At 41.0% G+C, this 20,119-nt stretch overlaps 1 protein-coding gene and 1 long non-coding RNA gene across 7 annotated transcripts in view; both read left to right on the top strand.

The window, feature by feature from the left end:
- DIP2C (disco interacting protein 2 homolog C) overlaps window positions 1-20,119 on the top strand; it is a 255,726-nt gene that overhangs the window by 25,527 nt on the left and 210,080 nt on the right. The window lies entirely within an intron of this gene.
- Window positions 16,272-20,119, top strand: part of LOC107308903 — a 41,599-nt gene continuing 37,751 nt past the window's right edge. The window contains exon 1 of the long non-coding RNA XR_001552988.2: window positions 16,272-16,375. This is a non-coding gene — a long non-coding RNA (uncharacterized LOC107308903). The remainder of the gene's footprint in view (window positions 16,376-20,119) is intronic.

The following is a 20,119-nucleotide window of genomic DNA, read 5'->3' as shown; positions in this document are numbered from 1 at the left end:
GCTTGCCATAGGAATATTCTGCCTTGTGTTTAGAAGTATTGCAGTTCCCCATCGCCTCATCTTTGTGGCCATGGGATCGTTTGTGGTGTTACTGTGGACTACTGCTGCAGCTCAACTCCTTTGGTGAAACTGATGTGTAGTTTGAGTGAGTAGTACCTCCAGCTAAAATCCCCATGGCTATTTTAGCTGTGCCCAGTGACTGCAAAAAGATATCCAGTTTATTCAAAACCAGCAACTTCTCTGAATAAAGCAAGATATCAATCCATAAATAATGTTCAGTTTCCAAAAGCTGAATTTTGTTTGTGGTAAAATAAGCAGGATGTGTTTGCAATTCAGAACGGGTAAAAACTGCTCTCTTCTCACACTCTTCTCATTGTTTTTTATTACAACTTCTTAATTTAGTTAACAGCTTTGCTGTTTGTGCAGTCAAGCAAACAAATGACTCTAGTGTGCGATTACAAGGAGTGGAACAGATACTTGAGTTTGAATATAACAAAAGTCTGGTGAACAGTAGAGTTCTGCAGAATATTGTTGTCTCCTGTTAAAAATTGAGCTCTTTATTTAGCTGGCCCAGCCACCATAGCATTGTTTCCTGTACGTATCCTTGTAGTGCTCCCTACTGCTGTCTTTGCTCTAGAAGTAGCCATATGAACGCATCAAGAGAGACATCCCAAAGCCTGTGGGCATGACAGCAATGGGACCTTCATGAGTTGTCTTCAGCTCTTACTTCCAGATGTTTGCTCTGGCTCTTTTACAGTAAATACTGCAGGTATTTCATACCTCTTGCCCTTAACTTCCTCCAGTCTCCCAGTTTGCACTACCTTGATGGTGCTGGAGTTCTGGTCTGTGGCCTGATGATTCCCAATCCACTCTAGTGCAGACTGGAGTCAATACTTCCTAAGTGCCATAAAGACAGGGTAGGGATGCTAGAACCAAGAGCATAGCTTTGCTGAGTGGTCTGCATCCTTTTATTATCTCTTTCAGTACATTGCAGCAATGAATTAGCTTACTCTGCAATTCTAGTTTTCTATTTCTAAAAATATCTTCCTGAAAACACGAGATTGGATCTTGAATTCATTTGTCTCAGAATATGCTAAGTAAAAAGTTCTTTAACTCCATTAAGTATTTTAACTTATATGGAAAAAAAGGAGGAGAAAGTTTGAGAACATAGGGGCTTTTTCCAGGTAGGTGTAGTAGTGATAGCATGCATGCAGAATTTCAGTGTCAGCAGCTCAATGGTGCTGCAATTACTGGTACTTGAAATTGCAATCCCTCCCTTTACCCTTAACTTCAGTGAGACGCCATTACGTACCATTAAGCACACTTTGGTTGGTACAAACCATACCAAAGGATGGGGACTCAATGGCTCTACCCACATGATTCGGAAATGGACTGCGGGTTTCCTTGTAGCATGAGTTATTAGTTAAGAAAAACTCTTTAAGTCCATTATTTAATAGCAGGCATTGGAGCCATTATCATTATGTGTTACAGGCTTTCTGAACGGATAATACAATTCTGTAATGATTCCAAATAAAATTTGCAGAGATTACTCAGTAAAAGATCCTTGGCTCGGTGGGGTGTGGAAATTCCTTTAGTTTGTTACCTTAATTAGTCATGGCAGACAAGGTGCAAACTTTTTCATTGCTTGGTTTTATTTTTCCCACAGAAAATGTACACTGCTTCTGCTTCTAACTTAGAATGACAAAACACCCTGCTGCACAGGGTCTCTAAGGAGATCATTACATACAGGTGGAACAAGCTCTTGCATTGCTGTTGCTTGACTGTTCTGGAGCTACTCCCATTTGTTTCTGCAGATGGCATCCATAGTGAATGTAGAACGTAAACGGGATTCACATATTTCATAAATAGATTACTTTCTTGGAACAGAACGTGGATAGAGAGCCTTCATAAACATGTTCTTAATTCCTGTCTGAGCTGTAGGCTTCCTTCAGAAGCAGGGCTTGTTCAGTTTGTGGCATTTTTTCCCATTCACTATCTCAATATAACACTGCAAGTGGAAATGTCGTGAGCGACTGTTTTTCTCAGATCCTGTGATGAAGCAGATCTGGTAACAAGTTCATCGATGAAGTATTTGTGCTACCTTTAGAAGTTAGTAGCAGCAGGGGCATGGTGGAATGAGAAGCTTTGCCTGTCAGAGAGGGAAGATGCATATCCATACTTTGTAGGTGCTGACGGATTTACATCAGGTGCTCTAAGTGAAAATATAATGGCTGAAGCTGGACTCAACATAAAGTTGAGTGAGTATTCTTCTTTGTTAGGTTCTTAGGATCTGTATCATGATGCATGTAACTGCAATAAACCTTTCCAATTAGTAGAAATCAAAACTCTGACAGTGCAGTTTTGGAACTGTCTAATCCAAATGATTATATCGAGTGGAACCATGGTGATTCAGTTGTTGCTTTCCATCTCCTATGAGTGGAATCCCAGATGACCTCTGTGTATCAAGACCACTCAAACAGAAGCATGGTCAGGTCAGCACTGCTTTGAAAGGATTGCTGCAGTTCAGCTCCGGACCCTTGTGTACTTGCTGGTCAGTACCAATGGGCCACTCATACCATATTGGTAAGGGGCTGCAGGCTCCTTGGGCCTTCTGTGAGCGGACACAATCAGCCTTGTGCTCCATTCTGTGTATTATTCCTGCCATAAGAAGTAGTTTTCATTAGTTTGAGGAGCCATTGCTGGTAGCAAACCTGAAGGCAAATGGGAAGAGCAAATCAGGCAAACGTTCTTTGAAGTAGAACTGATATCTGTACAAAGTTGGTTCTATTGTATTTTATTCTTTTTTTCCCCACAAATCTGATGAACTAATTTCCTCAGTTTAAGTCATATTTTCCTTGTTTCAGCTTTTCCTTTTGAAAATAGAAGGTTATATTTTTGTCTCCTTACACCTACGCTGCAAGGACGTTCTGGCAGAAGGTATGAATTGATGTGACGTGGGATGTTCTGAATGGTGTGGCTGCCTAATGACAACAACTGTTGGTTACTTCAATTGAAAGCACTTGGGGAGGTTTTGGTTGCAGGGTCTACTAAAAGAATAGCACCATCCTACATCTCTGCACTGTCTGAATGAGTTCAGCTTACAGCTCAACTGTTGCAAGTTGTATCTGAGATTATTATAGGCTCAAGAGATTAGGGGAAAAGTGCTTGAGTTTTTATTTTTCCTCTCCTAATTGTTCTTGTTGTGTGATTAGCACTACGTTAGGTTTAACTACACAAATGGCTTGGAAAGACAGGCTCCATTGGTGGTTGTTATCAGGTCCTTCTCAATATCTATCCCATGGCTGTGGGGACCCTATGCCCTTGCCCAGTACAGCAGCTCCGTCCAGAGCACAGCATCAGCTCTTTCCCCTCTCGCTCCTCTGTCTTTCCACTTTGTGTGTCAGTGAGTGAGTGTGCTTTTCTTCTCCGCTCCAGAGAGAGAAGGTTCCAATCTTGTATCTGTAAGCTACCCATCTAGCAATGTATGTCCACTTGTTCCTTCAGAATGAGCAAATAGTTTCTCTGAAGCTGGTAGTTACAACGTATTCCCATCTACTACGATGAAACATGTCTTGCGCTTGTGATAAGCTGTGATGAAAAATGTGAGATGTAACCCCCTCCAAAATAGAAACTTCATCGGCTTAAATATTTCATCACGTATTTACTGTGAAGAATTCTCTGCCCAGGCTGAGGTTTAAATGCTTTTAGGCATTTCTAATAGTTCTTCTTGTCTGCACTAACATATGCACACGGGCTAAATATAGAATGCAAATTACCTGTTCTGTGCTGCAATCATTTTCCTAGGTATTGTATTCATAGAGCTTCATTTATCATAGTTTCTAAGCAATCAAATGCAGCAAAATAAGAGCTAAGACTTGAAAAAAGAAGTGGCTTTCAGTGCTACTTTTTGAAGCGTTGGTATTTGTTTGTTATTTGATGTCTGCATCAAATTAGTTGCAAACCTACCCTCTTTATTTTGATGCCTTTATAGTTGTGGTTCTTGGTGGATCTTATTAAAAGGGAATGGCTGTTTAAGAGCAGAGCAGGCTTTAATATATGACTCAAATGAAGTATGTGAGCCCACAGAAGCCAGTTATTTCTAAGAAATGCAAATCCCATTTAAAATGGGAAGGAAAAGAAATGCACCATTGAAAACACATTACTTTGAAATTAAAATTAGAGACAGTGTGAAATTGTGTTAGCTGTAACAGCTTGTAGGTATGTCTTGAACAGCACGGCAATGCAGATTGGAGGTCAGCATGAGTTGAGTTCGTGTAGTCCTTGTTGAAGTCCATTGCTGCACCTAATGTGCATGCAATGGCTTTTGTAACTGTATGGCAAAGTAATGGAGCATTTGGATGTTCTGCTTGGTTTCCCGCATAAGCCAGTCTTCTATGATAGTTGTGCCATTTGGCTTTGCTTCCTTGAGATTCCACTGCTGGCAGGCTAAGGATGTGTGTAGATCAGTTCTCTGCTGTACCAAGGGGATTGGCCCCTTTTGGGATACCAAGGACAAAATATATGCATGGCAAGGGAAACAAAAGCGAGCTCTTGAATAAGGAGAGACAAATACCCATTTATGTCAAGAGTTTTGGTGATGTACCTGGTTTACTTGCTTTCTTTTTTTTAATTCAGAGAGAAATGAAAAGATGTTGCAATCCAGAATAAGGCAGCTGCTCCATTCAGAATGGTGTCTAGCAATCCTGAGTGTGCTTCCATGTGTGACAGACTGAACACGTTTTGTGGAGCAAGTTTCTGATGGAAACATCCACTTCTCTCCCTTGTTTAATGCCTTTGAAGTTAGCTCTGTGGCTGAACAATGAAGTTAGTTTATACTCTTTCAGACTGTAACTAATGTTAGTTCTTTACTGCAGTAACCGTAAACTTCTTTTTGGCACAGCTGTCTGAACACGTACCTGCTTGTTCACATCTTAGTCTGCAATAAAGACCTCACTGTAACAACTCAAGATGATATTATTTTGTTTTGTGTATTATTCCAAGCCTTATAATTAATCTGTCTATTTGGCTAGAAGAAATCTCTTCTGTGGGGATACTGTTGCAGTGATCTAAAATGTATTTGTTATATGTGTGAACTAAATATCAAAGTTTTGATGTGCCTTCTAAAGAAAAGAGACGTAATTTGTTTTTGTTGTTATTGCTCTCTTTTCTTTAGAAAATAAGTCATTTTGTTTGCAGACTGAGAGTGTCTGTACCTAAAATTGACAAAACTAGAAGCATTTAAACAAAAAATGAATACTTATATTCCCATTTCCTTTGTCTATTTTAGCAGTTGAGGCAATTAAACAGTAAGTATTTTAATCAGAGGAAAGAGCGTTTTGGAAGAGCTAATGATTAAGTTCCACAGTAAGATTCACTCTTTGTTAAGCGTTATGTTTCTGATATTTTTGTGTGATGAATGTATTTGTTTACGCAAAGTAACCAGTGCTTCATCTGCTGATCCTGTTTGTGATCCTGAGTGCCTTGAAAACAGGCAGAGAAGCTCTTGTGCGGCCGCTGAATTGCTGGAAGGGTTTGGTGTGAGTTGATTTGGTATTAAAATCTATTGGGACACTTCCTGCGTATTCACTGTTGGTTGCTCTTTCTACACAAGTCCTATTACTGCAATAAATATGTAATATGGGGACAAGGCGCTAATTAGGTTTGAGATTGAATTTTTGCCTCTTTCATTGCAGGTTTAGGTGTCCCACACTTGGTTTTGTTAATCACAGATTTATGAAAGTGAAAATTACTTAATTCTTCTTTAAAAGTGTGAATTTCTATCATCTCGCTGGCGCTCTGCTTGCTGCATCACCACTCAATATTAATTTCCTTTTCAGAAGAATCTGGACAAGCCACCATTTTAGACTTACAAATAGCTCTATATTAACTTCTTTAATAAATCTCCTGCATTGTCTTCCGTGCAATTCTGGGGTATTGATCACTGAAAAGATGAAGTAGGTCATTATGTTTTCAGCAGTTTTCAGGAATTATTTGTACAAGGTACGGTGCTTTAAACCAGAGGTCAGTTTATCATCTAAGATGGCCTAAAGTTGGTGAGAGTTAAAGCTGTAACTTCACCAAATGCGTTTGATGAGTTGTTCTTCATCAGTGTCTGTGTCAGGGACTCCCTGTGGGTCAGCAGTGATTTTGCTTTATGTCAGATCTTCGCTCTTCAGAAAAAGTGTAGCCAATGTGCATTATCTGCCTTGTTTCAAAAAAGCAGTGATTCCCATTGTCCAGCCCTAAGATATCTCCTAGCATTTGCTGTGAGTGAGGGAGAAGTTCAACAAAAGGAGTCCTGCAGACAGGAGCTGCTGAAGCTAGCTGCTTTAATCATTATTCCAAGTGCAAGTTACAAGCTTAAGCGTATTATTAGCTTGCATGCAAGAAAATAAATATATAATATGACAACTAACTGCTACAAATTACCCATTATCTGTTTCTTTAAGAGCTGTGAGCAGTTCAGTTTTCGGGCCAGTTTCCCTGCTCACTGTTAGTCAGTGTCATGGGACCCGCGTTAATTGGAGAGGAGCTGGCAGATGCAGAGTTTGCGGGTTGCTGTGCTCGCTGGAACCCAATGAGAGGTTGGTTTGAAAGGGAACATTAAAGGATTTGTTTTCAGAGGAACAGACTTTGGATCCAAGTGTTTCTTTGCATTCATACACAGTGGCCAGCTGCACAATTGTCTCTGTGATTTTAGGACCGGACTTCTGCTCCCATATCCAGGTTTAAACCTCAGCCTGAAAGCGAAGATGTCTGGCTTTGATTTCAAAACCCATTAAAAAAAAAAACAGGAATAAGTTTTCTCTTTGTTTTTCCTTTCTTACATACAGCTTATTCTGTCAGGAATTCGTGTGTGGCACAGGAGAACTGTGCTTTCAGAATGTGCCTTTCGAGCAGTGCTGAATAGGGCTGGGAGACAAAGTGGGGCACTCTGCTCCGTCCAAGGAAAGCGAAGGGATACTTCAGGGGGGGTTTTCTTTTGTTTTTCCCACATAATGGTATGAAGGCTTTCATTTACAGTCCAGGGTTTGAATTCTGGGCTTCTCAAGAACATGTTTGGTTCTGGCCATTCACTTTTAGAACATAAATTCAAAAAGGAAAGGGGAAAGGCGTGAGGGGAGCTTCCTCCCCCAGCCCACTCCAAAGCTAGAGGTAGGTGCTCAAAGTGCAGCAGCCTCCAATGCAGGACCCCAGCTCATGAGGATGTGCTTTCTTGTGGTTGAGATTGTGGGGCAACCTCAATTGTTCTTATGGGGACCATGAGGTAGGGACCACTGCTTTGTGGTCAGCTGATAGAGATGAACTGGAGAACAAATGGTAAAATTGGAGGACTCATGAAATAGCAAAATGTAACAAGGAAACATGAAAAGGCTCAGTTCTGGGGGAGAAAATTAAATGTCTTGTTTTGGAAAGAGGGAAAAGAGACATTGAACTCCTTCTCTTGGAGGAGCCGTCAGGTTTGAGACTGAACTGCCAGAGGTAAGAGAAGAGCAAAGAGAGGTCCAGAGGATGACAAGCCTTCAGTGGGGGGCTGAAAGATATAAAACATCCTAATAAGTAGTTTCTTGCTTCAGAAGTGGAGATGGAGTCCAGAAATTCACACTCACTGATGTTTCTGGATCACTGAAAACATCAAATAGATTTTGTGTGTATAATGTGTGCCTGTGCCAGCAGCTTTAGGAGAGAATTTCTGCATTTCTTATGTAGGCAATGTTGCCATTTATTTCAAGTGAAGTGCTGACTGTGATGCCTCAGAAAATCATCAAAAATATGGGCATAACAGAGCAAATAATTGCATAAAAACCAATCATTCCAAATAAGAAAGGGAACGTTGAAACTTGAAAATGCAGATTGCTCTGTGCAGTGTCTCTCCTTGTTTGTTGCTCAAGGATTGCCATTACTGTTGGGTTATAAAGACTGTAGCATTTCACTCTGATAAATTATTTTGCTCTTAAGTGCTATGGAGGCAGTAGGTAAAATAAATAAAGCAAAGAGCAAAACATAACCAGCAAAATCCCCTGTTAAACATGGCTTCCAGATAGAAAGTAATAGCTTCCAGAATTCACACTGGATGATTTCTGGAGTTCTGCCTCAAGTTCTCTGTGAATGTGAATGAAATTAATAGAAATATCCTGTCCAGGTCTCACCAGTAAGATTCCAAACAGTGGATCATATCAATTTTAATCAAGTGAGTGAACTAGACTTCTAATTCTTTCTTCATTATGAGACTCTGAGCTTGTAAGTTGGTTGTTGGCTTTATTGTAGAAGGAAGGTTAAAGTAATGGAGAGTGGGAAGTAACAAACTGTGATAAGTAAAATGGCAAAACTCTGCATTTAGTGGGAAAGCAGTAACAAGGTGAGGAAGGATAAATAGTGTAGACTGCAGATAGTGCAGCTTGTTCTGAGTAATGAGAGGGAGAAGCTGGCTGCCTGCTGGAAAGTACTTAACATGTAGTGCATGGTGCGGTTTGACTTCCAGTGCAATGCTGCTGTATTGTTCTTAGTGCAGGGCTCTGTGTGGGGAAGTACTGTCTGTGGAAGCAGTTCTGTAAAATGATCTATAAAGCTGCTTCAGACAGGGGGATATTTTTAATAATCCATTTACACTCAATTTCCAGCTTTATTAAGCAAAAAGTATCCCTACGCTGAAGAGCTTTGTCATCAGAGCCTAAATAAAACCATTACATTTCTGAACACTTGGGTTTTTATTTTTTTCTCTCCCATTGCATCAGTTACTGGTCCTGTGAGAGGAAGATGATTCGCTGAAGTGAAAACATTCAGGCATTCTGATGGGGAGAAATATACGTTATTTAATGATTCAGAGCCAACTGGTGTTGAATTCTGTATGCAGGGAGGAAGTGGCGTTAGAATACAGACTTAGATTGAGTCAGTGGACTCTCAGACCTTCTTATAATGGCTGTCATAAAATATAGCACTTTTGTCTCATTTTAATTTTACATAAAAGCAGATTGTGGATAAAAGGCTGGAATATTTCAGTTTGACCTCAGTATTTGATCTTATTTTCAGCAGATTTAGAGAAAAACTGAAAGCAAGACTATAATTAGAGTGAACCACGGTAGTGAGATCTGGTTAATTACTTCCATTTGCTTGCTTTCGGTGAAGAGGTGAAATTTGCCTAAATACTGAATTCTTCCGATCTTCCCATCTTTCATTTTATCCTTCACATCCAGTGCTGATGTATGAGTCGTAGGTTGGATTTTGAATCATTTTTAGAAGACCCTGTTATCCTTTTTGATGTTATCCTAATTTGTTTTCACTTCATTTGAAGGCTCAGTTCACAGGGAAGCAGTCTGCAGTCACACTCTCTAGGTATTGTCATTACCTTGCTTTGTTAATACAAGGAAGGCTCTGACTTTCACACTCAAACTTGTGTGTGTGAAAATCTTCTCTCAGTGTACTGCGTACATGGGATGCATGTCAGAAAATGTGCTTTGGGTGTTAACAAATTAAAGGTGTGCTTTCTGCATGAACCGAAGGGCGGCATACTGTCAGAAGAGCCACACCGTGAAAGGATGGCGGTCAATATTGTTCACTTGTATGACTTACATGTCATCAATTGCTGTGCAGCCTCAAGGCCGTTTTATACATGGTTGGACAGTCGAGCATTTAAAATGATTTTGGGAAGGGCCGAGAGCGAGGAGTCATTGAATTTCTTACTATTGTGTTTGAAATATTATAAGCAGCACTTGTGTTCTGTGCATCTAAGAAATGTGGGCAGGTCAGCCTCGCCAGCCACAGGCTGCTGGGCAGTTCTGCAGTTCAAGTGACAAGATCTCGTTGGCAGGACATATTTCAGCATCTTTTTAAGCCTGGTGGCAAATGTGCCATCTGCTTGCACAGAGCCTTGCGTTCTCCCCGACTTTGGTTCCGAGCCATTCCTGACGTCTGCCTGAGCATCCAAAGCATAGGACACCCATGCAAAGGTGTGACGGCTCTGGTCCATGTAAGCATCACACAGGGAGCACAGGGCTGTGTGAAACTCAATGAAGGAGCCACAAACAATGCACTGATATTATGCTGTGACGTCTGTGAAGTTATTTCAAGAAAACATATATCCCAAACACAGTGAAAGTAACGCTCACGTGGAGTCAGTGGGAAGAGGCACCAATTAGAACAAGTGAAGTAAGCTGAAGAGATGTACATTAACTGATGTCTTGGGGCTACCTACCACTGGTTGCTGATGGAGGAGCAGTACGGAGGGATTTCCACGATAGCAGATTACAATAGCAAGTTATTGTATAATGGTGGCTGAAATTTTATGATGCATTTATAAGGGATAGGATATTGAACCAAAGAGCGCATCGCTCTGATCTGATATTCCGCATCCGTTTATAAAAAATATCAACTGAGACTGAGCGGAAAGATACTGCAGTGTACATTGTGATAGCAGCAAATTGCTTTTAATCCAAAAGTTATTTAGAGCTTGTACAGGAAGAACATGAACCAAAGCATTTTTATTCCAGATAAGAAATGCATAAAGCAAAAAACACAATAGCATTGTTAAGTGAGCAAACTGAGATTTTAATGAGTCAGGGATATGGAGCACAAGTACACTGATAGCTCAGCTTAGAGCTGTTTTGCTGCTTTCCTTTTTTGGTGGAGATGCTGTAGTGTGTGTGAATTCTAAAAATACTGCTCTCCAGTGCTCCTGTCAAAATAGATCTCTCTCCCTTTAAAACCGTTCAGTATCCAAGCACGACCAGCTATGCACAGGAAGCTGCAATCACACCTCTGTATAAAAACAGATGAAAAGCATGTTTGCATGGTGACATCTGTGTGTGGGGCATTGCTTGGCTGCAGTCACCTGCTCTGCAGGTTAGTCAGTGCTTGTACTGTGGGAGGCTGAGCTGCGCTCTGCGTGACAGCAGGGACAGGAGTTGGAATGAAGTGTTTAAGTAGTGATGTTTGAGGGTGTTTCTTGCTTTCCTTCTTATTTCATGTGTGGAAGCTTGGAAGACTGGCTGTGCTGCTGGTGGCAGTCATTTGGGCTGTTGTGTGGAGGGTTGGGTAACCCCAGTTCGATTCAGGGTTGTGACCTTGCACATAAAACTGTGACTTCCATGATTTGGTGACTGCTGCATTATGCACAGTGGACAGAATGTTTTATGGGCTTGTAGGAGTGAGTCTTTATGAAAGAGAATATTTCCACAGTTATTCCTCAACAAGTAATTTCTTACCCAGACACCACAGATATAATTTTGTCTTGCGTGTATAGAAAATACTTCTCTATATCAGAAAAGAAAATATGTGTTTATGAGGGAAAATATCTCCTCTCGCAGAAGATTCTTAGGTAAGAAATTGGTTTCAGGTCCACTTATTTCCTCCTTTTTAAAGAGAATAATGTGCATTGTCACTCCTGGTTCTGTACAACAGCTCCTCTTGTAGTCCTGCTCAGAACAGTAAGATATCCAATTTGCCACTAAGCGTCTTGACACACTGCCTTGTTTTCCACAAGCTCCCAGTGAGCATAAGATCATCCAAAGTGGTATTTGTGTGTCAGCTGCAATTTCATAGATGTTCTTTACCCGGTAAGTATATAAGGACATTAGGTAGCAAAGAGAAAGTGTTGGTATTGTCTTTTGGAAAGAAAAGCGATTCAATATGTACAAAGCTCCCATGTCAACCAGACAGAATTGTAGGTGCTTTATTCTTTAGGAAGTGAGACTTGAAATTGTTTCTGTTTGAGAACAGAAGAATTACATAGTAAAATCCATCCTAAATTAAGGAGGGATTATACTGAAGAGAAAGCTGCATTCATTGCTCAGAAATCCTATCATAAACAGAGGGGCAGGATCTTTATCATTGAGTGAATGGATGTGAGATGCTTTGCATGTGTTGCACCATTGTATGACGGATGCTTATTGTCTAATGACTTTTACACTTTGGCAAAAGTTATACAGCTTACTTGGCTAAGAAAGATTATCTAGTAGAGTTAGTACACATTCAGCAATATACTGTATAGCTGTGCTGGTTTTGAGAGCTTCTCTAATGTTCTTCATGAAGCCAAGGCTTTTTGTTGAAGTAAGTGGATTTTCCTTTCTTTCACCTTCAAAATAGCAAAGCAGCAATTCTCAAAATGCACCAGAAAGAAGGAAACTGGCAAACTCATCCTTTGAAAGAAATCCGATTGTTTACCCCTTACACACTGTCTAGCGCTATGCTTGACAATCATAATTGGTCTTTCAAACAATATATACAAATTAATTGATGTTTCTATCTGGCATTCATCTGAGATGTAAATAGGGGCTATGATTGCAATTCAAATTAGTCTGAAATTAATATCTGGGTATAATCAGGATCACTAAAGATGTCTGCCTAATCTAATTGACATAATCATTATAAATTCTCTAATTCTATGCTGAAATCTGAGGTAATGACTGCTGAGTCACCTCTGCATTGGGAAGCTTTTAAAATGAAAACAAGGGATACGTAGGGTTGGGTTGGAAACCTGTAGAAGAAGAGAATATCTACCAGTTTTTCTCTTTTGGTAGTTGCTGAGGGGAATGAATGACATCTGCTTGTGTACAGCAATGTTCCAGCCCTGTCATTCTCTCGTAAAGATCAGCGCAAAAAAGCAAATGGTTCATTTATTGGACTGAATCATTGTTATTTATGTACAGGACCAAAATAGTTTCCTTCATATAAAAAGCCTTCAGCAAGTTCTTCTTGGATAGGATTCATTTATGAAGTCTCTCTGGGATAATGTGGGATGATTCACTGTTTCTGCTACTTGCCAAAAATGACTCCAGCAGATTAATAGAATTTAAGCTATTGAAGTGTTGGGTAACTTGTAAAAGTAACTCTGCTTAAGGCATCAAGCTACAGCTACAAGTCCATTTTAGAGCATGGGTGTGGGGTGGCTGCTGCCCTGTGCTCCCCAGGCCCATGGCAGCCCCTCTGCATGGCTGCCATAGTGGGGATGGTGATGTTTCCAGCCCTTCCCATTGATGGAAGAGCTTACAAGTTTCTGTAAATCTGCTGGAGCGGAGCTGAACAAGGGTTTATGGGCTAAAATTATCTTGATTACTTGACCGTGGAGATCAGTCTCCTGACTTTGCCTTCACCCTGTGTCTTCTGTGAAGACAAATGCGTGATTGTGTGTGGAGGATGAGACAGAAAGCTGACTGCTTAATTCAGCATGTGCTGACAGACGGATTCTGTTCATGATTTGAGGGAGGAGGGAAGTGGGAGAGCTGGAAAACGACAGGAAGACGGGAGGGCTGCCAGCAGCGGGGCAGCCGCGGGGCAGTGCTCACTGCAGGCTGTGCTGAGGTAACGGGGTAGGGCTGGTGCCCGCGGCCTGGCACCCAGCAGGCAGCCTCTAACAGATCGTGTTCTCCCCTTTAGAAGGAAGGAATTGGTACAGAAGTAATGATTGCCAAGATTCACTTCATCCTCTGCGCTGTGTGAAAGAGAAATGTTTTGTTGTGAGCTGCCTGCATTTCATTTTTCTGAAGTTCACTCATTTCTAATAGGCTACCTGAGCTCAGGCTTCACACACTGCTCTCAAAATGAAGCTGGTCTCTTATCAGCATAAGGGCTGTCCTACAAACTGTTGGTCCTGCTGCTCTTACATCTCCTGTAAGCTTTTGAAATGCCTGAGAAGGTCAGGCTCTATCTCCTAGAAGGAAATTATCCATCCTCTCTCGTAAGCCTTTTTAAAATTATTATTTGACAAATAAATATCAGCAGATGGTGCCAAATGTGAGAAGATGCATCTTCCCCCTTGTCAAAGAGGAATGCATTTTTGCAAATGAGATGTATCCAGGCTACCCTCCAAAATCATGTTGAATCTCCTATGGCTGGGTAGGATGAAACTCTTGTAGTGCTCGGCAAGCTGTCCTGTAAATGTTTTATAGGTGCAGTGGAGGGCTACAGTGCTGTCTTGTTTGAATATGGCCTTAAGAGGAGGAAAGAGGGTTTGTGTTCTTTGGAGGACAGAGGAGTGGCCTGGTGATGCCTCCATCCACCCTTGTTTGTCCCTGGAGCAGCTGAGGATCTCAGTCTGAAGATGAACTTCTGAAGAACCTTGTTGCTTTTGGGAGCGATGTTTCCATAGAGGTATCCGTCATTGCTCTGACATCAGATACCTAATAATAACTTCAAGTCATCCACTCTTCACCCACTCTTACTCACTGTACGGATTTCTGTAGGCTATGAGCAGCAGGCTACTTATTAAAAGCAGTAGCTAGTGAAAAATGGTTTTCTTAATCAGGTGTCTCCTGCCAGGAATGTAAAACCAGCGAGACCAATTTTAGGTGTGCTGAATCCTGTCCAAGTCAGATTACTCGGCAACTTGTGTTACCTCAGCTGCTTCCATACCTTCCATTTGCATTCCAGTTGCCAGCAGCAGGAGAAATATTTCAAAATTTGTGGTTATTAAAAATGTTGCCTTAAAATGCTTTGTAAGGGAATAAAGGTATTTGGCTCGCGTCCTTCATGCACCCCATCCAAATCCAGCACTGCGCTACATGATACAGAGTCTTCATTTTCTGTGAAGGGGAGGATTAAGGTTATCTAAGAATAAATCATCTGCTTCTGTATCCTCACGTAAGCATTAACCACAGGGTCATGCCTGGAAATTCCAAGGGAAAGCTTGAAGCTCTGGTGAAGCTCTTGTCTGGAGGCAAAGATTTCTGACCTAGGTGGCTTAGCACCCTGGTAGCTCTGCTTAGGCTGGTTTTCTAGGTAAGACACCTTGTTTTCAGGTTCCTCCTGGAATTTCCCTCTATTTTTTTTTTTGTAATCAATCACTGATTCACAGGCGCTCTGCATGTGGGAACTGTTCTGATGGCAGCAGAACAGCAAATCCCAGCACCCACTTCCTCCCTTACAGACAGGCTATGTTTAGCAAGTGAAAACTTGCAGCGCGTGGTGGGGAGTCTGGGAGCCGGGAGTGCCCTTGAGACCTGCCTCCAGTGGGGACAGTGAGGCTGGGGTTTGTAGCAAAACATACCTTTCTGGTTTCCTTTGTTTCATTCATAGCTCAGCATCCTGTGAACAAAAAGCTGCCGTAGGAAAAGAATTTGACAGATGGGAAGTAGCGCTACGGAATGGTACTTCTGAATAAAAAAATCTTACTCTGCTGTAACTCGCTCAAAAGTTATGACAGTGTTTGGCACCATGTGTGAATTCACAGTGGAAGCTGGGATAGGAAGTGAGCCTATTTCCCTGTGTATTACAACAAGAGTGAACCCACCAATGTGATGATGATCGTCATCTTGTTGGTCTTTCTGTAGATAAATGAAGCTTTAAAGAAAGAATAGTATTATCAAACTTACCTTTGGTCTGTGACCAGTTGCATTTTGCTTTCTCCTTTCAACTTCCCAATTTCTTCTAGCTTTTTTTTCCTACTCTGTGTTAACAGAGTATTTATCTCCATGAACTAAGAGATATCTAAGAGGTCTGAGGAAGATCACATTTTCAAGTAGTTTTATTCTTCTGGAAAAATACAGATATCCACCTTGGGCTGGTGAAGAGGAGGAGCTGAAATTAAATGCTTGGATCAGCTTCTTTTGCCACCTGACTTCCTTCCAGATGCCTTTTGTCCCTTTGAGAAGCAAGGCTGTGGTTTGGTACAGGAAGGTTGTGCTTGTCTGCTGAGTTGGTTGATTACAGGAGCTTGGTTTTAAAACACTATCCATCCTGAAACAGCTGGAAAACATCTTTCCCATTACAGCTTCAGGGAAGAATAATAGATGTTTGACAACATTGCTATTTCACTACTAATTTTCATTCATCAGCGTTAGAAAAGTGTGGGGAAGCACTAGGACACAAATACGGCTTGGTTAAGCATCTGTGTGGGAGAGACAGCTTCTCTGAGGATACCTGATTGTAAAACAGTTAATTTATTGAATTCTTTTTGTGGAGGGCTGGTACATTTTTATGCTGTGCGGTGTTGTAGGACTATGTTGTAAACAGTTTATAGGAGAGCTGGAATACTGTATGCCAGTAATTTCATCTTTCTGCATTGAATTCTTTGTCTTCTGAGGATGCTATAAATTGTTGCTGGTGTTTGTTTTTTTTTTACCGTAAGAAAGATCTGAGAAAGCCCCTTTGGTTCACTGTCCTTTTGGGGCATGATGAGGTGATGCCCAGGTGTATAGGAAACTGGTAATCACAGCCTGAACCTCTGATTAATCAGCTGAGGCAAGTGTCAGGTCAGCTGTGGGAGCACAGGTGAGGGTAATTCAGCTGAGCTCCCGGAAGGGGTGGAGCTTGACTCCACCTCCCCTAGACTGCATTTAAAGGCTGACCACCACTAAGGCAGCATCTTTTTGAGATTGCTTCTTTGTGGAGTTTGGATAACCAGCCTCAGTGTTTTCCAGCTAGACTGAAGGCATCTGTATTGGTGAGTTTTTACTATAGATAATTTTTTGGATATATATCACCATCATTGTTGTATTATTACCATCTTTGTGTTATTTTTTACCTAACAACCACCATCCTTGTATTATTCTCACCTTATACCAATGTTCCCTGCTGGCCTTAGGGCTTCATAGAATGGCTTTGGTTGGACGGGACCTCAATGACTATCAAGCTCCAGCTGCCCTGCCACACACAGGGCCACCAGCCTCCATATCTGATACTAGATTAGGCTGTGTATCTAATACAATACCAGGGGTGCGTGATTCTGAATTAGTAAAGTACTGCAATGGGAGTGCTAGCCATTCACTCTGATTTCATATAAGCAAAGCAGTTGCAAGGATGTTACTCAGTTGGCAGCATGTGTTGGTGCAGCCTGTTTGTATGGCACACCTAAAATACTTTGAGGGTTTTCCCTCAGCTTGGTAAAGTCAGCTAAAGCAGGAGCAGGAAAAATTCTTTCCTGTATTTCAGAATTGAACGGTTATCAAAGTAAGGAAGATACTCCCCACACAGAAGTATTTTGTACTTAAACAAATGGAAGGGATGAAGAGCCTTTTCCTTGTGAAGACCTAATTGACCTTCCTAGCTCCTTTGGCTGCCTGTGTGTTATGGGTTTGTTCTTGCTATTAAGAACTTAAGAAAATAAATCCTGGCCCAGGACTATGTAAAATGAAGATGGTTTTCAGCCCTTTGAGGGATAGCCTCCTTGGTGCTGTGTTCCACTATAGGAGTGGCTAAGTAGGATCAGCCCATCCCAGCACGATCCTGGCCAGTAGCTATTAAACAAGGGGTAAGCCCAGGGTGATCCCTTCCCCAGTGAACCTCTGAGCTTCCTGCCCTTGGCCAGCTGGAGCTACAGTGTTAGCCTCATCGTCTTGTTCAATAGTCAGCGGTGAGCTTATTTCCCCTGAGTTTTCTCCACAAAACCATTTATGCTTTTGGCCTCTGCAGCATAGATTTTCCCAAATTTAATGATTTTGTTTGTGAGGAAAAGTCCTTCCTTTTCATTTAGTTGGATGCTTTTATAAACCTGCTGAAGGATAATTCAGTTGAGTCCCTCTGAGTTTTCTGTGTTTACAGGAAGGGGAATAATAATTCCAAAAGTAAGTTAAAGTATGAAATTGCTCGAGAAAATATTCTCAATTAGATGGACCTTCACTTTCATCCAATATGATTGTTCATTTGTTCCTGTAAATGATTGGGCTGCAATTCCTCTCAAATCCCATAAGTACAAGAAAGTACTTCAGTCAACCGTGGAGCTTCAGCCTCTGCTTTCCCATCCCTTTAAGAGGATGCTGGTTTGGTTTTTGCCTGTAGCTCATCAGCGTCCTAATGAAGTTGCTGGCACAGTAACAGCTGAAGTTTCCTGCTCAGTAAGCTGCAGTATCTAGAATGGAAAGAGCAAGGAGAGCAATGAGCTTTGAGCAAGTCGGTACGTGTGCCTGATATATCCAGGTTCATTTGAACAACAGAACCATGGAATCATTAAGGTTGGAAACGACCACTAAGATCATCTAATTCAACTGTGAAGATTAAAACGCCCCAATTTTTCCTGTGTATTGTTGCTCATTTGAGCTTTCTACAATTAGTTTGAGATATGAAGAGGTGGAGTGAGAATGTAATGCATTTGCACAATAGCAAATTTAACAAAGGTTAAAAAAGCAGAGAGATGGTATTCTTAGGTTTGTTTTTTCTGTTCTGACTCCAGAATGACTGAATTACATGAGAACAGGAAATGAGGAAGCTGCATTGAAGAGCAGATTCATCTGAAAAGTGGTGAAAATGTTACAGTTTGCTTTCTCTGTAATATATTTTAGCAGAGATGATACATTTCCCTTCCCCTCGATTTTAACAGTTATTTTATTACTGTACTTATACGGTGGTGTTACAGATTAAGGAGCTAAAATGCTACATGAAAACTGATGAGCTCTTAAGTGTTAGATCCTAACAGAAGTTAATAAGCAGGTACCAAGAGGATTTCAGCAGTGATAATCGGAGTTTGTTTGGGGTTCCTCTGCAACCTGTTTCCAAGCAGAGGACAGGATGTCTGTCTGTTTGTTTATTGGAGAAGGATATTTTGGTGCTCAGGGTTTGAAAAGGCTTTAAAGAGGGTCTATTGAAGACCTTCACAAAACAAAAAACCTTCATGTTTGGTGGAATATCTCTGTTAGACTCAGTGAGCCTCAGTATACGGTTATCTGATGCTAAAGAAATATAAGTGACCTAGTTTATGATTTTGACTTGAGGATGGAAAAACTGATTAATGTCTTGGAGAGGAAGCGTGGTGCTCTTTGTCCTGCCTGTCGTCATCCTCCCAGCCCAGCTCCCAGCTCTGATTTCGTCAGAGTTTATTTAGTACTGAGATTTTACCTTAGCATGGCAGGTAAAAAGAATGTGCAGTATTTGAACTGCGCCTGCTGTCTTTTCAGATTCACTTGTACTTTATAATTTGATTCAGGAAACCAATTTATTTAATGAAGAGTACATGTAGGTAATTGAAGGTTGGTGGCTCAGATGCACATTTAAAACAGTTGTCTCCTATGCTGAAGCTTTTGAATTAGTGCAGGACTGTGTCTGTGTCAGCTGTTTCAGTGTACACGCTTGTAAAGCTGTGTACATTTTAAATAGGTACATTACTCGAGTAGGCACCAGGCCTTACTTCTTTTTGTTTAACCTGGCTGCTGATTTCTGCTGAACAGTAACAAACATTTATCCTGTAAATTTTCCCTCTGTAGTTAATTTTAGGGTTCTTTTTATTTATTTTTATTATATTTAATGTAATTTTAGAGAGGTCAAGTGGCCAACAGAGGACAAAATAAGAGCATGCTTTATAGGGTTACAGTGCAATTCCTCTGTTTTATTGGTGTAAGAAGTACTGTAAGTAAAGTTTGATTTTTGTCAAGGTATGAAGAACCTTTTTGATGGGATAACTTTAGTTGCTGTTTGTGTTGCTGTTATATTTTCAAGATTGTTTAGAAGCATAGGATGGAGGCTGATTTATATGGGATCAGCTCACATGGTTAACATGAGCCAAGTGGGTTTTCTAAAAGTGATTTATTTATCCTTCGCATGCTGACGTGCATTTTCACAGACCCTTTGCATTTAAAGTTCTAACTTCTAATTACACCTCTTTTCCATCCAGCGTGCCGTCAACATTTGAAAAAGATGGGATCTAAATATAGGATATTCTCTTCATCTGAAAATGAAGACATGGGAACAGAAAGGTGTAAATGATTTCTGATGGAGCATTGCTGAATGGGTGCACTCTCCACCTCCTGGTTCTTTTCTTAGCCTCCTTGCTGCCTCTTCAGAGTGTGCCTTGTGACTCACACTGATGTCATTCCCAGGATTTGCAAAACAAAACTGTGCAGATCCATGGCTGTGTTTCTATTCTGAGAGTTACAGATTTGGGTTTGGTAGCATTGTAAACATCCGAATATAAGAGTAACAGTTTTACTGTGTCCCTCCCTCCACCATGACTTCATATGTCATAGAAGCGATCACTCTCCCACTCAGCATCTCATAAATGATACCATCTTCTCCAGGCTCCCTCCCTTATTTAATACTTCTCATTGGAGGCATTAAGACTGTTATCCATTAAATGCTATCAGTCCAGCCTGAAGTCTGCAGGTTGCACAAAGGCTCTTACAGCTGTTTCAGACTCCTGTGCTCCATTGGAACATCCCCCTGCTATTTACTGTATTTAAGTGCAGAAGGTCTTAAAAGA

The sequence above is a fragment of the Coturnix japonica genome, chromosome 2 (genome assembly GCF_001577835.2).
Source record: "Coturnix japonica isolate 7356 chromosome 2, Coturnix japonica 2.1, whole genome shotgun sequence".
In the NCBI taxonomy this organism is placed as follows: Eukaryota; Metazoa; Chordata; class Aves; order Galliformes; family Phasianidae; genus Coturnix; species Coturnix japonica.
The sequence above is the reverse complement of the archived record's forward strand: the minus strand, read 5'-3'. Positions and strand labels throughout refer to the sequence as shown.